We start from the raw sequence: 22,575 nt of genomic DNA, 5'->3' as shown, positions 1-22,575 counted from the left end.
CCCTTCTAGTTCCTTCCCCATCATACTAGCCGCCCCCTCTGCTTGGGAGGCTCCTCCGGCCGCCCCATGAATTACTACTTCCTTACCTAAGGGTTTTGCTAAAGGCCACCTCCCTGACCACCCTACCTGAAACTGCAAATGGCACCCCTGACGGCGCCCTAGCCCTAGCGTAGCCAAGTTGCTTTCTCTTTCACCATAGCACTCACCTGTTATCCCACATTTTCCAATGATTTGCTTCCCGTCTCCCTGTCCTGGAATGTAAGCTCCCTGAAGGCAGGCGTTTGTTTAATGCAGTCAGCATAAGTGCTCAACTAAACATGTTTAATCCACCAGAAAGCTGTTAAACGAGGCTCATAAACCAGAAAACATACAGACCTCTACTTGAAATGACACTTCCAGAATAATCACTCTTCCCCCCTGTTCAACAACACTGTTCTAACAGGTAACAGCCAGCAAGCTAAACTGTGCTGGCTTTGTACAAACTTGGTTCAGTCTTGGTACATAACTTTCAATTTCGAGTATGAGCAATGTTGGTGCCAGAAATAGTTCTAAACCTGTAATACCTTGTCTGGGCCCTCGAACACAGGTATGTATTACACTGGGTTCCTGCCCACCAGCTGGCACCGGAGTGAATGCAAGAAATGCATCAGCATGTGCTCTGACGCCCAAGTGCGAGTGCCTGTGCTTCGTTCTGCTGGTCCCTGACGTGACAAACCCTTCCCGGGAACCGTATGCCACCAGGCGCCCTGACAGATTCCTAAGCAAGAGCTCAACCCTGCAGATGAATCTTCTGCATAACTTTCTGGTGAAAGAAGGTGTTGGCTAAATTACAAAAAAAACAAACAAAAAAACCCCAAACTTTGTACCAAGTTATGAAAGGAAGAGTTTGATGTAGGATCACATCCTCTAGTGGACGAAGAGAGAAGTTCACACTCTTGACTCGCTGTAACTACTCTTTAGTTCAATTTTTATACTTTTCCTGATAAAGGTCTTGTGTGTCCCACGGCAGTTTTTAACATTAAAAAATGACTTAACCACACATTTCATTATCCCTTGCTAGTCCTGAACGTACCGTCGTTGAAGGACAGGACTCCGCCCACCTGAGCTCTCCCTCACACAATCCGGAACAGAAAGTCAAGAACGCTAAGGCCCAGCCATGACACTGAAGCCTATTTCAGACATGTGTTCTTTGGGGAAAACAAGTCCAGCATCACCACGTCTAGGCCTGTAGGCGCCAACTCCATGGAGCCGGATCTGAATGACAGAGCAGGGGACAGCTGGGGAATACTCCAGGCAGTGAAACAAACCTTCTCGAGTCTCCTCCCGTGGATTCCAGGCCTCCCTCCCATCACCACAAAGGCGCCCAGCACACCCGTCACCCAGGCCCTTTACTGTGTAGGAGAATCAGCTGTCTTGGGGTCTAGTCAGAGAAAAGGGGAGGTGGCTCAGTGTTAAGAAGCCACCTCCAGGCAGCGTTTCAGCAGACTGGAGCAGGACAGGGCTGCAGAGACAAGATGGCACCTTGAGGGGTGGAGGCTCCTGGGAAGGGTCGTCATCTCAGCCCGTGCCGCTCTGCCATGGGATGGTCACGCTCGTCTTGTCCTCATTTCCCTGTTCTTGGCAGACTCTCCTGGACTCATAGGGACACTCAAGCACCCTCCCCGGGTTAAGAGGAAAGCTCTCGCGGTTACAAACAGCTCTACCACTATGAACTGCGTTCGTGCCATAAGACGTCACTGCTCAAGGGGCCCAGGATCTAATGCTCCTGATTAAACTCCCAAACCAAGACCGAACCAACTCCCCGAGGAACTTGGCACCCAGGAGGCCACAGCTGCTTGAACAGACCTACATTCTGAGGACAGCCAAGGCACCCTAGAGCCACGGCGAGGAAGCCGACATTCTGCATACAGGAAAAACACCACGCAGATGAATGAGTCAGTAATTGCACATCAAAGTGGTTTATTCCAGAAACATCAATTGATACTATTTTTTCCAGTACATATCATATCTTAAGGCAATTAATACATGTTCTTCCTCTACAGACAAGCACATACAGGAGAATGTAGGTAACTGTTTACTGCAGTGTGGATGTTTTCATGAGTGGCCCAAACATGCACACTAAACAGTAAAAAACCGACAGCCTACAAGAAACTCCCCCCCTTCCCTGCCTTGGGAAGGGGCAGGCATCTTCCTGCAGCAAACAGCACCTGTTAAGACCCCAAAACTTTGCCATGCTGCAGCCCCCCCAGGGAATTTCACAGCTGAAGATGCTAAAAAGGCTCTGAAAGTCAGAGGAAAAAACGTAAATGACAATAAGGACACGGGCTAACAGGTCTAAAGTGCTCCTGGGCCCCAGACCCCCTCCCGAGCGCTTTTCCTACAGACGACTAAACATGTGGCCCTGGAAGTCACTCTTTCAAAATAGTTGGAAACAGCGTTGCCAATCGTGTGTCTCAGTAGAGGCTACACACTGAAGACGCGTGGCCACTGGGCACAGAAACCAAGTCAGCTCGGGGGCTGATTCCGTTTATCTGTATCCATACAAAACAGGGTCTTAAGCAGGCCAACACTCAAAAAGTATGCAGTTAGGAACTGACCAAACAGACCTGGCAGGTCCTAAGCCAAAACAATCCCATTCCAGGCACAGAGAACCAGCAGAAATGGAATCAGATTTCCAGCCAGCACACATACAAATCTTCCAGTAAACTGACCTGCAAAGAAAGGACACTTCATCAGCTTTGATTCTACTTCACCAGGCCTGAATATTTAAAACCATTAGCATGATGAAATATTCTCCAAAATCTAAGTCTACCTTCTACCCAGAACACAGTGTGGAAAGTGCCTGGGATTCTGCCCCATGGGGACCTTGCATCTACCTGCCCCTCGTCCTTCCAAGTCTAATGGCACTGCCAGAGCCAAGGCTGGTCACCTCCTACTCAAGACTGTCACAGGGACTTCCTACCCCATCTCTCCCCAGGCTGTTATCAGTAGACCACAGACCACCACCTGCAGCCTCAGAAACCTGCCGGTACAAAGCCACTCTTTTTTTTTTTTTTTTTTTTGAGACAGAGTCTCACTTTGTTGCCCAGGCTAGAGTGAGTGCCGTGGCATCAGCTCACAGCAACCTCAAACTCCTGAGCTCAAGTGATCCTCCTGTCTCAGCCTCCCGAGTAGCTGGGACTACAGGCATGCACCACCATGCCCGGCTAATTTTTTCTATATATATTTTTAGCTGTCCATATAATTTCTTTCTATTTTTAGTAGAGATGGGGTCTCGCTCTTGCTCAGGCTGGTCTCGAACTCCTGAGCTCAAAGGATCCGCCCACCTCGGCCTCCCAGAGTGCTAGAATTACAGGCGTGAGCCACCGCGCCCGGCCACCACCCGAACTCTTGGCATTGAAAGCCCCTACAAGCCAGCCCCGGTCTATATATTCCCACTCGGTGTGCCTTCCCTTCCCTGTAGCCATGTATTCCCCAGGACGGCCCCCACCCGAGCTCCCCACAGCCTCCCAAGCACTCTCATGCTTCCTGACTTTGTCACATGCTTCATCAGCTGGAAACAGCCTTTGCTTCTGCTTCCCTCACAAGGTCACCTTCCCTGAGGGTCCCATTGAAAATGCTTCTTCCTCTTGTACCACAGCACTCACCGTTATCTACCTTGCTAGAGTTGAAGCCCCTAACTCCAGGGTCCATACTTTTCTTTAAATTGCCTCCAAGGCATCTGACTTAACGCTTTGATCACTGTAGATACTTAAATGCACTGACGATGTCACCTGTATTTGCTGACAACAAAACAGGCAAGGACAAAAGCAAGAATGCTGCTTCATGAAGGAGCAGCTGAAACCACAGTCAAGGAAATAAACATTAAACTTGCTGGGTGGTGCTGTTGCTCACCACTGTAATCTCAGCAACTCGGGAGGCTGAGACGGTAGGAAGCCAGGAGTTTGAGACCAGACTGGGCAACACAGTGAGACCCCAGCTCTCAAAAGATTTTTAAAAAATTAGGCAGGTGTGGTGCTGATCTCACATGTTTGTAGTCCCAGCTGCTCCAGAGGATGAGGCAGGAAGAGTGCATGAGCTCAGGGGTTCAAGGCTGCAGTGAGCTATGATCAAGCCACTGCACTCCAGCCTGGGTGACAGAGCAAGACTCCACCTTAAAATAAATAAATAAATAAATAAAAATAAATCCACAAACAGCTACTGTTTGAGACCCTCAGGAGCAATTAACATGAATTTCCATAGGCGGAATCTGTCTCAGCCTTTATCCTAGAGAGGAGGAGGTGCAAGAGATGCAAAGGGGATCTCTCTTCAGGCCATGTCCCACGAAGGCGTGGCCACTCCCTCCAATGTGCTCTAGACCCACACTGTCCAACAAAGCTGCCACTAGCCACGTGTAGCTATTCAAGTTAAAAATCCGGCCCCTTAGTCACACCAGCCACACTGCAAGTGCTCAGTGACATGTGTCTTGTGTCTGCTCTGGACAGTACAGATACAGATGACTTTTACTGCTGCAGTAAGTTCTGGTTCCACAACGCTGTTCTGTACAAAGTGATCTTATAAAATTACAGACGTTTGCACATGATCTTGTTTAAAATTCACAATGCTATCCCACTATTCTCAGGGCAAAGACCAAAATCCTCACCTGAGCCACAAGACTCTGGGTGGTCTGGCCCTTTCCTACTTTTGAGCTTTATCCCACACCATTCTCCACCTTGCTTTCCAGGCTCTAACGACCTACTTTCAGTTCCTTCACCAGCCGCTCGTCAGGCCACTGGGCACATGCTGTCCCTGTCCCTGGCCTTCCCAGCAAACTCCTACTCACCCTTCAGAGTTCAGCTCAAGGGCCCTATCCTCAGGAAAGCCTTCCAGTCTCCTTGTGATATAAATTCTTATACGACTGTGCCTTCCTTCAGAGCATTTACCTTGGCTTGAATTACACTCTATTAAGTGTGATCATTTAACTTCATCTCCCTGCCTGGGCTGTAGCTACCTGAGAACAAGGGCCATGACTGTTTCGTTCACTTCTGTTCCCCTAACACTTAGCATGGTGCCTGGCCAAAGCATCAATAAATATTTAGTGCATGAAACAGATAACATCAACACTGTTTATTAAGTTTTAAAAACTACCTGCTCTCTGATACTAACTTGCATTCTTTCATCATAGGTCCTGTTTGCAGTATCATACATGATCATCAAACTGCTGCTAGAATGCTCACACCTGTTACTGCAAATTCAAATCCCAGGAAAGACTTCTGGGAATTTTCTTTAGGTCAGGGTTGGGCTGCCTGGTACAAGGTTGCACCCACAACTGGGCGGGTTCAACAACACAGGAGCCTTTCCCCAGACCATCTACCTTAGCACACTTTGCTCCACGCTTGACATACCTGGATTCTGCAAACTGCGGGCGCTCCGAATGCTCGCACCAATGAGGAGCAGGATATAATCCTCGCATAGCTTCAGCCAATCGTCGGGGACTGGATACTTCTCATTTTCTGCGAAAACCATGGGGAAAACGAGTAAAAGAATAAGTCATTCGATACTTACCGCACCCCCAGAAACCCGAGCTCAGGCGGCCTGGGACCCCGAGGCTCTTCTGCGGGCCACAGCGCCTCCTTACAGCCTCGCACTACAATTTCGGTGGCTGCGTGCGGACCAAGTTCCCTTTGCCCCCGTCCAATTCCCGGTTGCTAAGGGAGGAGCGGGCCCTGGAGTCCCGGGCCCCGCGGGGAGGATCTCTGGTCTCCGGGTCAGTGCCTCCCGCCCCCAGGGAGCTCCATTAACATCCGTTAACATCTCAGCAGGCAGGGCCCGGTGGCAGCAGAAGCTGCGGCCGCCCCGCGTCGTCCTGCGGGCCGGGGACCGGCGACCAGTAGGAGGCGAGAGTGGGTTTCCCCTCGGACAGAACAAAGCACGTGTCTCCACTCTCTGCCGACCCTCCTGCACGGAAGCACTTCCGCCCATATACTTCCGGCCGGAAGCGAGGACTTACCATAGAGACAGAAGCTAGAGGGCCGCCTTCGACTTTAAATCTGGTCCTCCAAGGCGGTCTTAAAGGGGACGCAGGCGGAGATTTGAATAATGGAGACGAGCGCCTGGGCCAGAGGGGACGACCCTAGAGCGAGGGACGCAGAAGGGACATCTCATCTCTTGAGAGCCTGCTGGGTGCCTGGAGCCGTGCGGGCCTCATCCGTTTGCGCCTCACCAGCGGTCCCGGGGGAGTAGGTGCAGGGACCGCTCCTGCTAGGCGCCCTTCGCCCGGAAGTGGCGGAGGGGCTTAAACCCGCGTGGCTCTGCTCCCAGCACCGCGCTGGGTCTGCGCCCCGGGGCAGGGGGCTGAGGCCGACCTTGCCTGTCGGGACAGGCTCGGAGGCAGCTGAGAGGTGCTAGTGCGGAGGGCAGCAGAGCAGCAGAGCAGCAGACCGGACTTTTCTTTTTTTAAAACCACATAACATATGATTTTTCATTTTAACCATTTTAAAGTATACAGTTCAGTGTTTTGTTTTTACTGTATTCAAATGTTGTGCAACCCTCAATTCGATCTAGTTCCAAGATGTTTTCATCACTCCATAAAGAAACCCTGTGTCCATTCGCAGTCACCCCCCACTCCCCTCCCCCAGCCCCTCTGACCTCTGTGGATTTGCCTTTTCTGGACATTCATATATTAACAAATGAAATCACACAATACGTGGCCTTTTGTGTCTGGCTCCTTTCCTTGAGCACAAAATTTTCCGGGTTCCTTACGATGTAGCATATATCAGAACCCCATTTGATAAGAGACAGGGTCTTGCTGTGTTGCCCAGGGTGGTCTCAAACTCAAGCAAGCCTCCCGCCTCAGCCTCCCAGGTGTCTGGGATTACAGGCGCCTGGCTCTTCTTTCTCGGGTCTTAAAGGCGCTTGCAAAATAACGTGAGAGCAACCTCATTTGGGTTTTTATGACCCCTGCCCCCCTCAATCTCTTAGAGTTGTCTTGCTCACGTCTAGTACAATAATAAGTATTTTTAGCTTTATTCACTCTGAAATATTCGTCTTAGATTTTTCTTTGGGGAAGGAGCAACAATTTTGTTTTGTTTTACCCTATTTCATTAGTTTACATAATAATTACATCATGTAATTATATAATAAGTCTAACTGGCACAAACAGGTCTGGAAACAACACAGTGGCTTTCAGCAGGCATTGGGCTCACCCGGTGGGAGCAGAAACCGGGGTCTTCGGGGAGAGGAGCCTCCAGCCTTGCGTGTCCCTTGGGCCACGGGCACCACTGCATGAGTTTCATGGAGGGGACGGGGCCTTCCCTGAGCTGGAGCGCCCAGGAGACGGGCGTCTATTAAGAGAGCTTCCCTTGTTCTGTTTTTTGCCATCCCTGTCAGAACCACCTGGAGCGGGAGAGGGACGGCTTCCAAAGGGACCAGGGACGAAGGTGTCCAGGGCAGGTGAGAACTCGAGGCGGCTACTCCATGGCCCCACCTGTGCCCCCTGCTGGTGGCTGTTGGTGGTGCTGCTGACCACAGGTGGGGCCAGAAACCAGCCCGACGCGCTGCGCACCTGGCAGGTCTTCTCCCGCGCTCAGTCTGACCTGCAGGGTAAAGCCCAACAACTGCTTTCCTCCTCCTTTTCCATTTCTACTTCATTAGAAAAAAAAACAAAACCCAACAAATCCCACGTGCACCCAGCGAGTCAAGCCGTGGACAGGCGTGCGAAGAAAGGCTGCGTAGTCCGCTCGCCCAGCGCAGTGAGGCCGGGACAACCACACCTGCCTGGGTCCTCTGCGCCTCGTTTCAGTCGGGCGGACAGCCGCGACGCACCGCCGTCCGTGTGTGTTTCAGAGCTTACTCGGCATTCGAGCCCCCCAGAGCCCAGCTCCACCAGCCCATGAACGTGACCTCCGGTTTCCGCAGCTTTGTCCCCACGCAGACCCCCTGCTCCGACCATTGTGATCACTCAGCTTCCGGACGCTCCATGCACAATCGCGTCAGCAGAGCCCACCTGTCCTTTGAAGCCAGCTCTGGCCCAGGTGATGGCTTCCTCCTGGACGCTCATCAGTCCCAGTTCCTTGTCGTACTTACCCGACACGTCCTGTGCGCTATTTGTTACTCACCTTTTGATGAGCACATCTGGTCTCCCACTCAGTGGGGACGGCTCTCTCTGAAGGTGGGACTTTGTCAGCATCCTCAGCCTCCTGGAGAAGAGGAGGTTTGCAGAATCGCCTTTGCCCTGCCCCCCCCAAGACAGGGGGGGTGACCCCAGGAGAATCCTGGAGTTGGGGAGGGGTGCAGGCAGCAGAGATCCACATCTGAGCCCTGGCCAGCTGCTTGCTGAGCTGCACACCTGCCAGCCCATCCCGGCGCTGCTGCCAGAGAGAATGTGGTGAGAGAGTTCTTGGGGGAGATGTGACACGTGTCCCCTGAAGGTGGGGCATATCTGAGCTAGAGTCTGGTGCTGGCTCTCATCTGGGAACTCCAAGACCAAAGCCTTCTTCAGTCGACCTCATCGGCAAGGCTGCGAGGGACAGTGGCACGGTGGGTGTGGGAGGAAAAGGATGATCGCTGGGCTTAGCTTAATAATTCACCCCCGGACACGATGTCCATATCTCAGCTCTTGGAACCTGTGAATATGTCACCTTACACGGCAGAGGGGACTTAGCAGATGTGATGAAGTTAGGGGCTTGAGAAGGGGAGATTATCGTGGATTATTCAGGTGGGCTCAGTGTAACTGCAGGGTCCCTCCCTACGAAAGGGAGACAGGGGGTCGGAGATAGAGAGGGGATGTGAGAACGAAAGCAGAGGCAGAGGGAGCGGGAGAGGGAGCAGGGGAGGGGCTGGAAAAGGCAAGGAAACAGACTCTCACCTGGAGCCTCCAGAAGGAACCAGCCCCGCCAGCACCTTGGTTTGTCCACCTTCCTTCAAGGGAGTTTGGAAAGTGTAGCCTTCACCTGGGTGTTCCGTCCAGTTGAACTGTGGCTAGAGTCACCCCAAAAGCAGCAGCAGGGGAGTTCCTGAAAGGGACTGCCCCAAACCTCCCAAGATGGGGCTGGTTTGGATTCCAAAGAAAAAAGTGCTCAACACCCAGGTGGTGAGCCCAGAGCATTTATTAGGGGCCCTTACGCACAGAGGGCTTTAGCATCCTCAAGCCGGTAATCAAGAAAAGAGATCTTATACCCAGGTGTGCCCACAATGGGGGGTCGGGGTGTGGAGTTTATTATAGGACAGTTGCAGGAATTTGGCTCAGGGCAGGGGCTGGTTTCTACGTGTGGTAGATGGTTCAGTGTTTCAATCAACAACCTAAACAGCTTCATCAGTGCCTGGGAATGTGCAAGGCCCTGGTTTTGGGTCACGTCTTCAGGGGAAACTTGCAGCTGGCCAGACACGGGGTGGACAGGTCACTCTGTTTCTAGGTCAGGACACAGAAAGAAAGTGGGGCTCGGGTGGACCCTACACTGGGTTTCCTGTTGCCCAGAAGAGGACAGCAGCTACTGGGGGGTGACTGTGTGTCTGCTGCAAGCGCCTTGCAGGGGGTTGGAAGGCTGGAGGGAGAAGGGCCGGGCACCAGCTGGGACTCCGCAATGATGTCCGTGAAGGGTATTTCTTTTCAAACATCCCCTCTGAACGCTGAGCACATGCACACCTGTGACAGGAACTCTGCAGACTGGGAGTGATCAACTGATTTGTGGGACACTTGACTGTGATTTAACAAACAGTCTCATCACGCGGTGACACATCTTGCAGAAGTTCTGATTAAGAGGAGGAAACAGTCCTCAGAAAGGTTGGAGCACTGCCTGGTAGTCAGCTGAGTGATTTCCGCTCATGCTAATTAGAACTCTTTAGCCCCTTTTAGTGGAGCGGCTCAGGCAGGCCCAGGAGGCCACTGGCAGAGCCCTGTCACTGCTCTGAGTGGCTCTGGGCGTCCTCACTCAGAGGCTGAGGGGCTTCGGCAGAAGCTGGCAAGGGCTGCCTTCTGCACCCCACCACTTCCTGTCGGGGTCGGGGAGTCCCGAGGTTTGACTGTCACAGTGTCACAGAAAGTGGTACCTTTGTACTGACATCGCAGCACATGCCCTGTTCTGGGAGGACAGCATTCTGCCCTGGCTTTGTAGGGCTGGCCCAAAGCCCTTTTTTGGACGACGTTAAAGCATTCATCAGGGCCCTCATGCCCTGATCACCTCCTGCTAGACCTGCCTCCCAGCTGTTGCGCTGGGGATTCAGCTTCCGACAGGTGAATTTGGAGGACCACATCCAGGCCATGGTGCCAGGGGAGTGCCGACCTGGCCTCCGTCCCCCAGTCCACATACCAGCTCTCCAGCTCGCTCGCTCTAACTAAGGCAAGTTTATTAACCTCTTGCCTGTTACCTTTTCCGCAAAGCAGGAATAGTAATTTATTATCTCTTAGAACTTCTGAGGATTCAGTGGGGATTAATGTGAGGCACTTAGAAGGCACGGAAGAAACGCCAGCTCTCCAGGGGAGGCAGACAGGAGCCGCTGGGGTGACCCGGTTAAACAGTTATTGCTTTTCCCTTTTCAGAAAAGCCCCACCACCACAGGCTCATGGGACCCCATCAGGAGCCCGCGCCGGCCCCGTGGCTTTTGGGATGGATCATTTGATTCCATCTGGGTTCAGCCCCATCCAACAGAAATAGCATGCGGGCCACACACGTCATTGCAGGTTCTCTAGTAGCCGCATTAAAATAGAAAGAGGCTGGGTGTGGTGGCTCACACCAATCCCAGCACTTTGGGAGGCTGAGGTGGGAGGATCACTTGAGGCCCGGAGTTCAAGAACAGCCCGAGGCCGGGCGTGGTGGCTCACGCCTGTAATCCTAGCACTCTGGGAGGCCGAGGTGGGCGGATCGTTTGAGCTCAGGAGTTCGAGGCCAGCCTGAGCAAGAGCGAGACCCCATCTCTACTAAAAATAGAAAGAAATTATATGGACAGCTAAAAATATATATAGAAAAAATTAGCCGGGCATGGTGGTGCATGCCTGTAGTCCCAGCTACTCGGGAGGCTGAGACAGGAGGATCGCTTGAGCCCAGGAGTTTGAGGTTGCTGTGAGCTAGGCTGATGCCACGGCACTCACTCTAGCCTGGGCAACAGAGTGAGACTCTGTCTCAAAAAAAAAAAAAAAAAAAAAGAACAGCCCGAGCACCATAACAAGAGACCCTGTCTCTACAAAATCTAAAAAAATTAGGCAGGCGTGGTGACATGTGACTGTAGTCCTAGCTACTCAGGAGGTTGAGGCAGGAGGGTCGCTTGAGCCCAGGAATTCAAGGTTACAGTGAGCTATGATGACACCACTGCACTCTAGCCCAGATGACAGAGGGAGGCTCTGGCTCAAAAAAAAAAAAAGAAATAGGTGAAGTTAATTTTAATAATGTAGTTTAACAGTCAAAAAATATGATCATGTCAACACTTAATCATATAAAAATTATTACGCAAATTTTACATTTTTTGTGTTAAGTCTTAGAAATCAGTGTGTGGTTTACACTCACAGCACCTCTCAATTCACACTGGCCACATTTTAGCGCTCAGTAGCCACGCGGGGCTCGTGGCTGCCACATTGGACGGTGCAGATCTAGGACTGTTGTCTCCCCAAATCCAATCCCTTAATTCTTCAGGTAGGAAGAGAGGAAGGGAGGGAGGGAAACCTCAGCTGGGGAGGTGCCTAGCTTTGTGCTTTCACATACATTATGTCATTTAACTTCAAAGGAAACCTGGGAATGAGGTATTACTGTGCTTATTTTTTAAAGGCTCAGAAAGGTTAACTGACTTGCTTGAGGTCACCCAGCAAACAAGAAATAGGGTAAAAATTTTATGCTTCTGACTCCCTGACTGCCCCATGGTCTGCTGGAATCAATGATGCCCTTAAGGTCACCCCAGTGGCCAAGTCCAAATCAGCCATTGCTTCCTCCCCCTCAACCCGGTTTCTGGCCCAGCAATTTGCTCAGGGTTTTCTCTGCCAGAAAATCTGGCCAGTTCCAGTAATGGCCAGTCCTAACCTCCCAGACCCTTTCCCTGGGGCTGCTCCTTAGGGTCGGGCTGGGGGACCTGGGGAGTTTTGTGGTTGCCACTGCCTCCAGCCTGAACACACACCTGGCCACTGAAAGCGACATCTGCCATCACCCTCTTGGTAAAGGATCCAGAGCGGAAGCCTCTCCTTGTCGTGCCTGGATTTATGCTCTTGCCGGGCATGGGTGGGGGCACCAAGACGCAGCCCCAAAGCCCACCCACGTGGTGGTTACGAGCTTCCGAGCTGGCAGCTGGTTCGCTACTATTAAAACCATTTATTTAGCGGGGCACTTTAAGAGGCCTCTGTGATTACTGTCACTCTGTGGGACAGCCAGGAAGCAATTTTCTGAGGCTGATAGATTTCTCATCATTAGTTGCTCTCAAGCTGTGGGTTCCTTCCATGTCCTGGAGCAAAACCCTTTCAAAAGATGCCATCTCTTGGGACTCCCGGGAAGAGGGCATTGAAAGGGGAGTTGTCCTGGGCTGCCCCCCAGTCAACCACTTCTGCAAAATACTAGGGACATGTCAGGAGCCTGAGGAGGCTGCAGTGACCTCCCCACCCCCAAGCCGTGAAGGAAGCCCAGCAAGGGGGAGGAAGGGGTGGGAGGGTGGGAGTGGGGAGCAGGCGCCCTGTGGTTCTCAGCTGTGGGTGCACATCAGAGTCACCTGGGAGCTTTAAAAGCTGCTGCAGCCAGGCACCACCCACAGAGACTCTGATGGTACGGGTGTGGGTTGTGGCTTGGGAATCAGGATATTTAGAAGCTCCCTGGGCGATTCTGCTGTGCCAGATTAGAGATGCCCCAGATCAGTGGTCCCCAACATTTTTGGCACCAGGGACCAGTTTCTTGGAAGACAGTTTTTCCACAGATGGGGCGGGGGGCAGGTGGAGTCCAGGCCTTGATGCCGGCAACAGTCAGTGGCTGTAAATACAGATAAAGCTTCAGTTGCTCAGTCGCTGTCACGGAAGACAATTTTCCACGGATGGGGACAGTGAGGGGGGTGGCGGAGCTCTGCAGCCCAGTCCCTAACGGGCCACGAACCGGGGATTGGGGACCGCAGCCCTAGATGGTCCTGCGGGTGTGAACAGACTGAGCTAGTCCCCTGCCAGGAGAAATCGTCCAGGACTCGGAAATGGGCAAAAGATCCCGCATGCTTCCAGCGTGAGCCGGTTCCTGGGATTGCATGTGTCCACAGGAGTCTGTCCCTCGGCTTGCCTTTCTGTTGACGAGGCTACTGCACAACTCTAAAAGGGGAGAAGTTAAATAGTAGGAAACTGAAATAATTCTTGTCCACAGCAATGCAAATGGATTTTGTCCTCAGAGATACAATTGGTTCCTGTCCTCTAGAACAGATGACATTAGACATTACATTTCATTGCCCTAGAGGACGCTGCCCAGCTTTGCAACTATTAGCAAATTTGTCCCCGTGTTCCTGGTTCCTCTGTATATGGTCGATTTTCAAATTCTCCTTTCAACTGGTCTTAACAGCTTATTGGTTCCCTCATTAACGAGTTTGAATAAAATTAGCTACAGGTTTATTTTACATTTCAACTGTTTGAAAAGTATCATTTGGTCCCACCTCAGGGAAGGGGGGGGTCCCTCGTGCCCTGTCCCGCACCGGCTGTGGCTGTCACGTCGTGCTGTCTCCCCAGCTACGCTCAGGGCCACGGGGCCTGCGTTTCACCCGCTGGTTAGGGACGTCTGCGTTCCCTGCACCTGCTACCGCTTGAGGTAAAGAGTCAGCACTCAGTAGAGTTTCCAGAAAGCCTCTACCCAGAGGGGACCAGCATGGATCACCCAGTGTCACACATCAGCACCCAACTCACTGTTAAGAGAAAAACTTAGGCATATCAAAATATAAAGAGTTTATTTGAGCAAACGGCAGTTCAAGAATCAAACGGCAGCACCAATCCAAAGGGGGTTCAGGACTCCACTGAGGGGGTCCAAGGGGAAAATTTTTATAAGAAAACATTTGATTGGTTAAAGTTGAGCAGTAGCCTTAAAGTCCTTGGTTAGAGGTTAGTTGGCGGTTTCTGATTGGTTAATCTTAAGTTTTGTTTTGCCGTTTACGCGCAGTTGGGTTCTGGTTTGCTTACATGGGAATCCAAGCCCATTTCGGCCTAATAACCTCCAATTAATTTTTTAAAACATCCCTTGGATATTTCAAGGGCAAGAACACCAGGACTGTGACCCTAACTTAATGCTTGGTTGACGTCCCAAAGGCAAACTCCACAGGGGTTGGCTCCGATCTGCCCTGAGTCCCTTCCACATTGCTTTGTGCTTTCTCTTCCTTTCTGTTCTCTTCCTTCGGAAAATTTTAACTGCAACTTCTGGAACTCTCTTCCCAGAGGAAAGTAACCCCCACCCCCATTTTCTGAATCTCTATGTGGAACACTGTCTTTTCTGTCCTTGGGGATTATTAACCAACCGAAGGAATATATGTATTATGAGGACGAAATGGAGACCACAGAGAAGACCCCGTCTGTGCGGTCTGTGGTGGTCCCTAAAGCCTGGCTGACCCCTTTTGACCTGACACTGCCACAGCGCCCCACAAAAGCAAGGCGCTAACTCCCAACTGCTGTTCTGAGCAGTTGCTCATGAATATCTCTCATTATTCCGCATGTTTGAAATGTCTTCATTATTTTTAGTCTTTTGCTTTTCCTTATGAATTTTATAATCATCTTGTCAAGTTTCATGAAAAGCTCTATTGGATTTTTGATTGGGATTGCACTGAATTTTTACATTACTTTGGGGAGAACTGATGTCCATACAATATTGTCTTCCCTTGCGTGGATATGGAGTGTCTCTCTACTCATTCATGTCCTTCAAAAAGTTGTTTTATGTTCCTTCTTGGGTGTCCTGTATCTTCTAGGAGTTTTATTGTACATATTTTATTTTGTTGTCTCATTTTTTAAAGTTTAAGTTTAAAAATTTTTATGGAGATTGCTCCCTCTGAATATATCCTTATTGTTAATGGAATCTTATTTTTTAAATTAAAATTTCCTTTGATTCCATTGGCTATTATTAATATATAGTGTTTTATGTAATACACGTGTCCATTATTATTACTAATACAGAGGTACCACTGTTTATATGTTTATGTTTACTTGAAACCTAGCAATCTTACTGAGTTCTATTATTAATTCTAATAGTTTGGAGATTTTTCTGGATTTTCTATGTGGATAGTTATATAAGAACACTTTGTCTTTTGAAATGCTTAAACTTCATTTTCCTTTTTTGTATCGGCTACTATGTTTAGTACAATGTTGAAAAGAAATTGGGCCATTCTTGTCTTACTTGTGATTTAAATGCCACTGTTTCTAAAATTTCAGCATTAAGTACATTTGTAATAGATCTTTAATGAATCCTGGTTATCAAGTAAAAAAGTTCCTTTCTAATTCTAGTTTGTTAGAATATTTTAAAATCAAGAATGACTGTGAATTTTATTGAATTTCTTTTTTCTTTGACTATTGAGGGTGGCCACATATAATAGCTGTTCTCCTTTAATTTCAACGCTAAGTGATAGTATGATGTATTTTTATTGTATTCCTGGGATAAAGCATGATAAATTTTATTATATATCTGCTGAGTTAAATTTGCTGTTATTTAATTTAAGTATTTTGCTTCTATTAATACCTTCATAAGTGAGTTGGCCTTATATTTCCTTTCTCAACACTGCCTTTATCCAGTTTGGGTTTTAGATTAGATTGGGGAGTCCTTCTCCTCCCTCTCACCCCCTCTTTTTTTTTTTTATTAAAACAAAAATTTTTTTAAGGTAAGGATTGTCTGTTCCTTGGTATTTGGGAGGTGGGGGGTGAGGAAACTCATGGATTGTGATTCAATTTCTTTTCTTTTCTTTTTCTTTTTTTTTTTTTTTTTGAGGCAGAGTCCTGCTCTGTCACCCTGGCTAGAGTGCCATGGTGTCAGCCTAGCTCACAGCAACCTCAAACTCCTGGGCTCAAGCCATCCTCCTGCCTCAGCCTCCCGAGTAGCTGGGACTACAGGCATGCGCCACCAAGCCCAGCTAATTTTTTCTATATCATTTTAGTTGTCCAGCTAATTTCTTTCTATTTTTTAGTAGAGACTGGGTCTCACTCTTGCTCAGGCTGGTCTCAAACTCCTGAGCTCAAACGATCCACCCGCCTCGGCCTCCCAGAGTGCTAGGGTTACAGGCGTGAGCCATAGCACCCAGCCTCAATTTAATCTTTAATGTTAATTTTTTAATTCAGGTTTTCTATCCTTGAGTAATTTAGATTCATTTATAAACTTGTCCATTTCTTTTTTTTTTTTTTTTTTTTTTTGAGACAGAGTCTCACTCTGTTGCCCGGGCTAGAGTGAGTGCCGTGGCTTCAGCCTAGCTCACAGCAACCTCAAACTCCTGGGCTCAAGCGATCCTACTGCCTCAGCCTCCCGAGTAGCTGGGACTACAGGCATGCGCCACCATGCCCGGCTAATTTTTTGTATATATATATTTTAGTTGTCCATATAATTTCTTTCTATTTTTAGTAGAGACGGGGTCTCACTCTTGCTCAGGCTGGTCTCGAACTCCTGACCTCGAGCGATCCACCCGCCTCGGCCTCCCAGAGTGCTAGGATTACAGGCGTGAGCCACCGCGCCCAGCCTAAACTTGTCCATTTCATCTAAATTTTCAGAGGTATTGAGATAAAGTTGTTCATAGTATTTACGTATAATAAAGAAATCCCTGTTATGTCTGGACCTAAGGCCCCTTTTCCACTCTTGACATTGTTTATTTGTCTTTTTATCTTTTTTTCTTGCTTCAGTTGGTTACAGTTTTTCTTTTTTTCATCAGTTTTTCAAAGAAAAAGCTTGTTTTGATGATGCTGTCTATTGTTTTCTATTTCAAGAATTTTTGCTTTTACCTATTGTCCCTTTTATTCTATTATCTTTAGCTTTTCCTTGTTGTCTTTTTCTCTGGCTTCTTGAATTGCATGTCTGACTCATGTATTTCCCATCTTTTATTTTTAGTACATGCATTTTGGGCTTTTCAATGACCTTGAGCCTGATGTTGGCTGCATCGAGCTCCTCTCCTGCGCTCCGAGGGTCTTCTTGGCCCGACTGCAGCTGCTCGCTCCAGCTGCGGCCAGCAGGGGTGCCGCCCTGGGAGGGAGCGTCCCAAATATGGAATGTGGAAGCTGCAGAGTTCCAAAGTCCCAGCCCTGGCAGTCTCAGTGGCACCTGCAGCATTCTGTTGACAAAACGAGTCACAAGGCCAGCCCAGACTCTAGAGAGGGGGAAATAGACTCTGTGTCTTGACAGGAGTGACAAAGATTTGCAGCCGTCTTCCACCCACTGCCACAGTGGAAATACTGCACATCTACTCCACTTATAGACGTGAAGTGCAAACACAGGCAGCATTAGTCTATGGGAATGGAAATGTGAATAGCAGTGGACTCTGGGGCAGGGGGAGACGGACTTAAAAAGGACACAAGGGAATTTTCTAGGGTGCTGGCAGTACTCTATACATTGATTTGGGGTGTTAGTCATGTGGGTGTGTATACATTTATCAAAATTCACCAAAGTATACACTTAAGAGCTGTGCATTTTACCATATAATCGTACCTCAATAAATAAGTAGCCAACCACAAATACTACATAGCTGTCTTGGCCTGAGTCCTGTCCCCTCTCCCCAACTCACATGGTAACACACATGGAAACACACACATGGTAACACACATGGAAACGCACACATGGTAACACACATGGAAACGCACACATGGTAACACACATGGAAACGCACACATGGTAAGCAGAGCCAGAGGCAAAGGCTTGATGATTTGGGAAGTGGTCCCAGGGAGCAGGAGTGAAGGATGGGTGGAGAGGACAGGGGAGGAGGGAAAATCAGTAGACGAATATATCATGAATTTTGCCATAGGGACAGGTGCTTGGTTTCACCAAGACCTTCTCAGGAACTCTTTGAAACGTCTCGGAAGCATCTGCCTGGAAGGGCAGAGGGGAAGCATTGCCTGTTGGATCCTGTCTCTCAGGGGTCCCAGTTGACTCATTAGGCGTGAAGTCCTTGGCACTTCTAGGTTGTTCAGATGTGTGGCAGCCAGATCCAAGACAACCCCCAGTGACAGTCCCCTCCCGTGTTCAACAGGGCTGACTGTGTGACCAAGAGGATATTGCAGAAGTGGTGGAGTGCAAGTACTGGGGCCTGGTCACAAAAGACACTACAGCATCTGCTCTGTGCCTTGGATCACCCGCTCTGGAGGAAGCCAACCTCCATGTCCTGGGGACCCTCTTGTGGCCTTGGGGAGAGGGCCACGTGGCAAGGAACTGAGACGTCCTGCCAACAGAAGCACCAACTTGACAACCACAAGTGAACCGTCTCAGGGATCATCCGGCCAGCCTCGGTCGAGCCTTCAGATGACTGCGGTCCAGGGCGACATCCTCACTGTACCTCTGTGAGGACCCTGCAGCAGAGCCATCCAGTGAATCACCCCCCATAATTCCTGACCCACAGCCTGAGGGAGGTAACAAGGGGTTGTTGTTGGGTTAAGTTTTGGAGTGACTTGTTATGCAGCAACAGATAACTAACATGATATGTGAGTGCTGACCCTGTTCTGCAGGTATCCCGAAATGGTGTTGGAAAAGTACCAGATGAAAAAGAAGAAGAATGTTGCACAAGCTTGGGGTAATGGGTTGTCACAAAACTGCTCGGAGCCTGGAAAGCGGCTGGAGGGGAGGATCTGCAGGGACACAAAGGAAGTGTCTGATATAGGTCCCCCCTTGCACCACTCACATCCAGTCATGTCTTTCTCCTTGAAGTCCAATTTGTCACAGAGTTCCCTTCAAGGTGGTGGCCAGCCACCATCTCTGAGCAGACTTAGTGCTGGTGCGTTAGTGGAACAAGCCACAGTCTCTGATGCTGCAGCTGGTTCAAGGCCAAAGCTGATCCACATCAACTGTCCCCTCTGCTGCCCTTTCTAGATTTCTCTTGCCTTCTACTATCTTTACAGCCCGTCTAGGTTTATTTCCCAGTGGCGTGACCCACACTTTCATCTACGGGGGATTTGAGCCCTTACTTGCCTTGTCCTTAATGGGCTTTGGCTGTTGAAATTGCCAATTTACAGTTATCATAGGAACAGAAGCATCCAAGACACTAAAGCGAACACTCAGGTTTCTAAACATGCATCTCCCTCCCTGCCACGATTGTGTAGCAACAACCATAGCACCTCATGGCATTCGTGGTCAATTACCCCTGCCAGGATGGTAGATCCTTTCTTTGCCCACTGGTCCACTTGCATGAGGAGGCTAAAATGAGCAGGTAGTAGTTGTAGTTTCAAGTTTAATAGAACCCTTACTGTAGCCGCTGTTGGAAGCAACTCTAGTGTCCCTCTACCTCCGCAGAAACCAGGACCTTGAATTTAGCAAAGCCTAAGTTTGCAGAGTTGGTGACAGGGTCTCCCCTTGCTTCCTGGACCAATGCATCCTAGTACTTGTGGACACAACCCAAGTGTCAGCCATCGAGTTAGTGTATTTACCGTATCCTGGAGGACAGCACATCTAAGCTGCAACATGTTACCCGTCATCCAGTGCCTTAGATGAACCTTTAAGAGGTCATTCGACCATTCTTTTAGTCCAGATGTTTCCAGATGACGGAGTATATGGTAAGACCAATGGATCTCAAAGTCATGTGGACATTATCACACCTCCTTTGCCTCTGGAAGTTGGAGATGGGTATTGATTGGAACATGAGGGAGCTTTCTGGGGTGATAGCAATGCTCTGGGTGGTGACGGAGGTTTGGGATACACATTTGTCAAAACTCAACAAATGTACTTCTAGGATCTGGGCATGTCACTGCATGTAAATTTTACTTCAAAAGGATAAAAACATAAATAAATGTAGAGCTCTAGCTAATGATAGGCATGCCGTATTATTTAGGGAAAGTGTACTGATGACTAATTTACTTTGAAAGGCATCAAAAATCAGATGCCTAGACGGATGGATGGGTGGATGTGTGATAAAGCAAGGGTCGCCAAATGTTCATGGTGGAACCGAGACGGTGGGTACACGGGTGTTCACTATAGAACTCTCAGTTTCACCATATACTTGAAAATGTTCATAATAGAATGTAGGCGGGAAAAGAGTGGGTGATATCTTAGGGGGATGCCAGTGGACGGGCCCTGAAGGAGAGTCCTGCAAGTCTCATCACAGTGACGAAGGAGTCAGGACACACTGGGATGACTGGGCTGGGGGTGGTGAGCTCCTCGAGGGTTGGATGTGCAGGTGAGTCAGGGAACTCATAGTTGGGAAGATGATTTTTAAATTTTGCAAAAAAATTTTTGCAGCAACATGAATTGGCTAAATGATGCCTGCTTGGAGATAAAGTATTTTAACCTACTTCTTTAACTGTTAAAAGATTTATTGCAGTAATACAATACAAGTTTAGAAAACATCTGAATGACTCAAACTGGTTTGGAAGTGGCAGAGCAAAGGGAACTTCCTGCAAGGTGACACTGCCAGGAGATTCTCAGACACTGCAGTTCTCTGAGCAGCATGCCACTGGGCGCTTTCCCGAATGATACACGGGTCCTCGAAGGAATCCTGTCCACTGCACTTAACCTACTCTTTTGAGAGGCCGTATAACGAATGAAAAACACTGGTCTGTACTCAGATCCAGCGTTCAGCCCCAGCCCTATCACTTGGGAGCTGGGCTGTCTTGGGCAAGTTACTGAACCTTTCTGTCCCGGTCTCAGTTTCTTCGTGTGTAGCCCAGGCAGGGTTCTGCCTATTTCATGGCAGAGTGAAGCAGAATCATGTCTGTAAAGCATTTTGTGCCTTACACAAATAAGTTCTCAACCAACGGTAGTTTCTACGCCTCTACACATGTGAGCAAAGACACCTGCCCAGGAAAATTTGATTTTATCTGGAGCGTCATTCAGCAGGACCATATACAGGGGAATTTGAACCTAGAAGACATATCGTCAAGTACAATATTTCCAACGTGGTTATTCAAAGATTCTCCACTTCCCATTTCTTAGCTTCTTGGATTTCCAGTGGAGCTTGCAGAGAAAATCTCCACCCAGCGCGTTCTACAACATGTCGGCGCCACCATATTATTCGCTATATTTCTCTGCTGCTCGTGTCTTTCTTTAGAAACAGCAGCTGCAGACCGAGTAGCATGTCCGTGTTTTTTATCTCTTCTCTCTCTCCTGTCGATTTCCTGGCAAGAGTCCGATTTCATTATGACATGGAGAATCAACTCTGGGCCGCGGGAGGCTCGTGGAGTTGTGTGACACGGCATTTATTCGTCACCATCTCCCACGCTGCTCCCAGCCCTGACTGTCAGCACAACAAACACCTAATGGCCCCGACTTCTGTGAGGCTTCTTATTTCACAGCTGATGGGCTCCGGTCTGCAATGAGTCTGCTCCTCCCTGCCTTGGTGAAAACCCGGAGCAGGGGTAATCGTAAAGTGTTATTTTCCCATCTTCTTCCGCTCATTTGTAAGAGCTTTCAGACACACATAACTTACTGATATTCTGGCTGGGAGAGAAGCTTGCTCCAAGAATCGCCTGCTGAGTAATTGAAATGATGCTCTTCAGAATTTTTCAAGCTCCTGCCACTATGCATTCGGTTATTAATCACGGCGTTGCTGAAGAATATGTTGCTCTTGCGAGCACTTGCTGAGGCTTTCCGGAGGCTTCAGAAGCCATTCTGATTTTGTTTACAGTTGCTGGCTTTTTTGTGTTACTCGAAGAGGGTGATATGTTGGGATGGTGCCTGGTGATGCCCTGGAATAGCCCTTGTGGGAGAAGAATGATGGGAGAGTCTTTCTGCATTCTTTTTTCTATTCTTTTATTCTTGCACCTAATAGTTTGCCCGGGACAGAAGTCAGTGTAGCAGAGGAACAAGGACAGACTCTTGCGTCAGACAGCCCTGAGTTCAAATCCTGAATCCCCCAACGGCGGTGAATGAGACCCTTGCTTCCAATTCTTTACTCCCTCTTGGCGTCGAAATGACAAATTCTCGCCCTTCAGCGTGTGCCTTTGTAGTTCCTCCCGCTAGAATGGGCAGAGCACGTGGGGCATGGGAGGACATGACTGTGAGCCTGGTCTTCAGTGGTGTCAGGTGTTTCTGCTCATCCCTCTTGATCTCCTCCATCTGCCATGAGAAGAACACACCCTGGGTAGCTGCTGGTCCCAGAATGACGGAGACGGAGCCAATCTGAACCCGACCTGCAGCCTGGAGATACTCCCAGCCAACCTGGAGAACTACGAGGGAGAAAAATGAAAGTTGGCAGGGGTGGCAAACTTTTCCTGTAAAGGGCCAGTCTCTCTTGCAATTCCTCAACTCTGCCACTGTCATACAAAAGCAGCCATGGACATGACACAGACAAGTGTGGCTGTGTCCAACAAAACTTTATTTGGGGACACTGAAATTAGAATTTTATGCAATTCTCTCATGTCACAAAATATGCCTTATTTTATTTTATTGTTTTTTTTTTTACCATTTAAATATGTACAGCCTGGGAAACACAGTGAGGCCCATCTCTACAAGAAATAAAAAAATTAGCCTGGCATGGTAGTAGGTACCTGTACTCGCAGCTACTCTGGAG

General features: G+C 49.1%; 1 protein-coding gene and 1 non-coding gene across 2 annotated transcripts in view; both read right to left on the bottom strand.

Moving 5' to 3' along the window:
* Positions 1-5,903, bottom strand: part of SEC14L1 (SEC14 like lipid binding 1) — a 90,018-nt gene extending 84,115 nt beyond the window's left edge. The window contains exons 1-2 of the mRNA XM_069482900.1: positions 5,385-5,903; positions 2,607-2,711 (exon numbers count right to left, since the gene is read on the bottom strand). The gene's annotated coding sequence lies outside the window, so the exon portion shown is untranslated. The remainder of the gene's footprint in view (positions 1-2,606; positions 2,712-5,384) is intronic.
* On the bottom strand, positions 5,166-5,349 carry LOC138392773 (small Cajal body-specific RNA 16). Its single transcript, XR_011235049.1, has one exon. It is a non-coding gene; the product is annotated as a small Cajal body-specific RNA 16 (non-coding RNA).
* Positions 5,904-22,575: the final 16,672 nt, after the last annotated feature.

This window comes from Eulemur rufifrons, chromosome 9 (assembly GCF_041146395.1).
Source record: "Eulemur rufifrons isolate Redbay chromosome 9, OSU_ERuf_1, whole genome shotgun sequence".
NCBI classification, from domain to species: Eukaryota; Metazoa; Chordata; class Mammalia; order Primates; family Lemuridae; genus Eulemur; species Eulemur rufifrons.
This window is presented reverse-complemented; position numbering and strand designations above follow the sequence as displayed.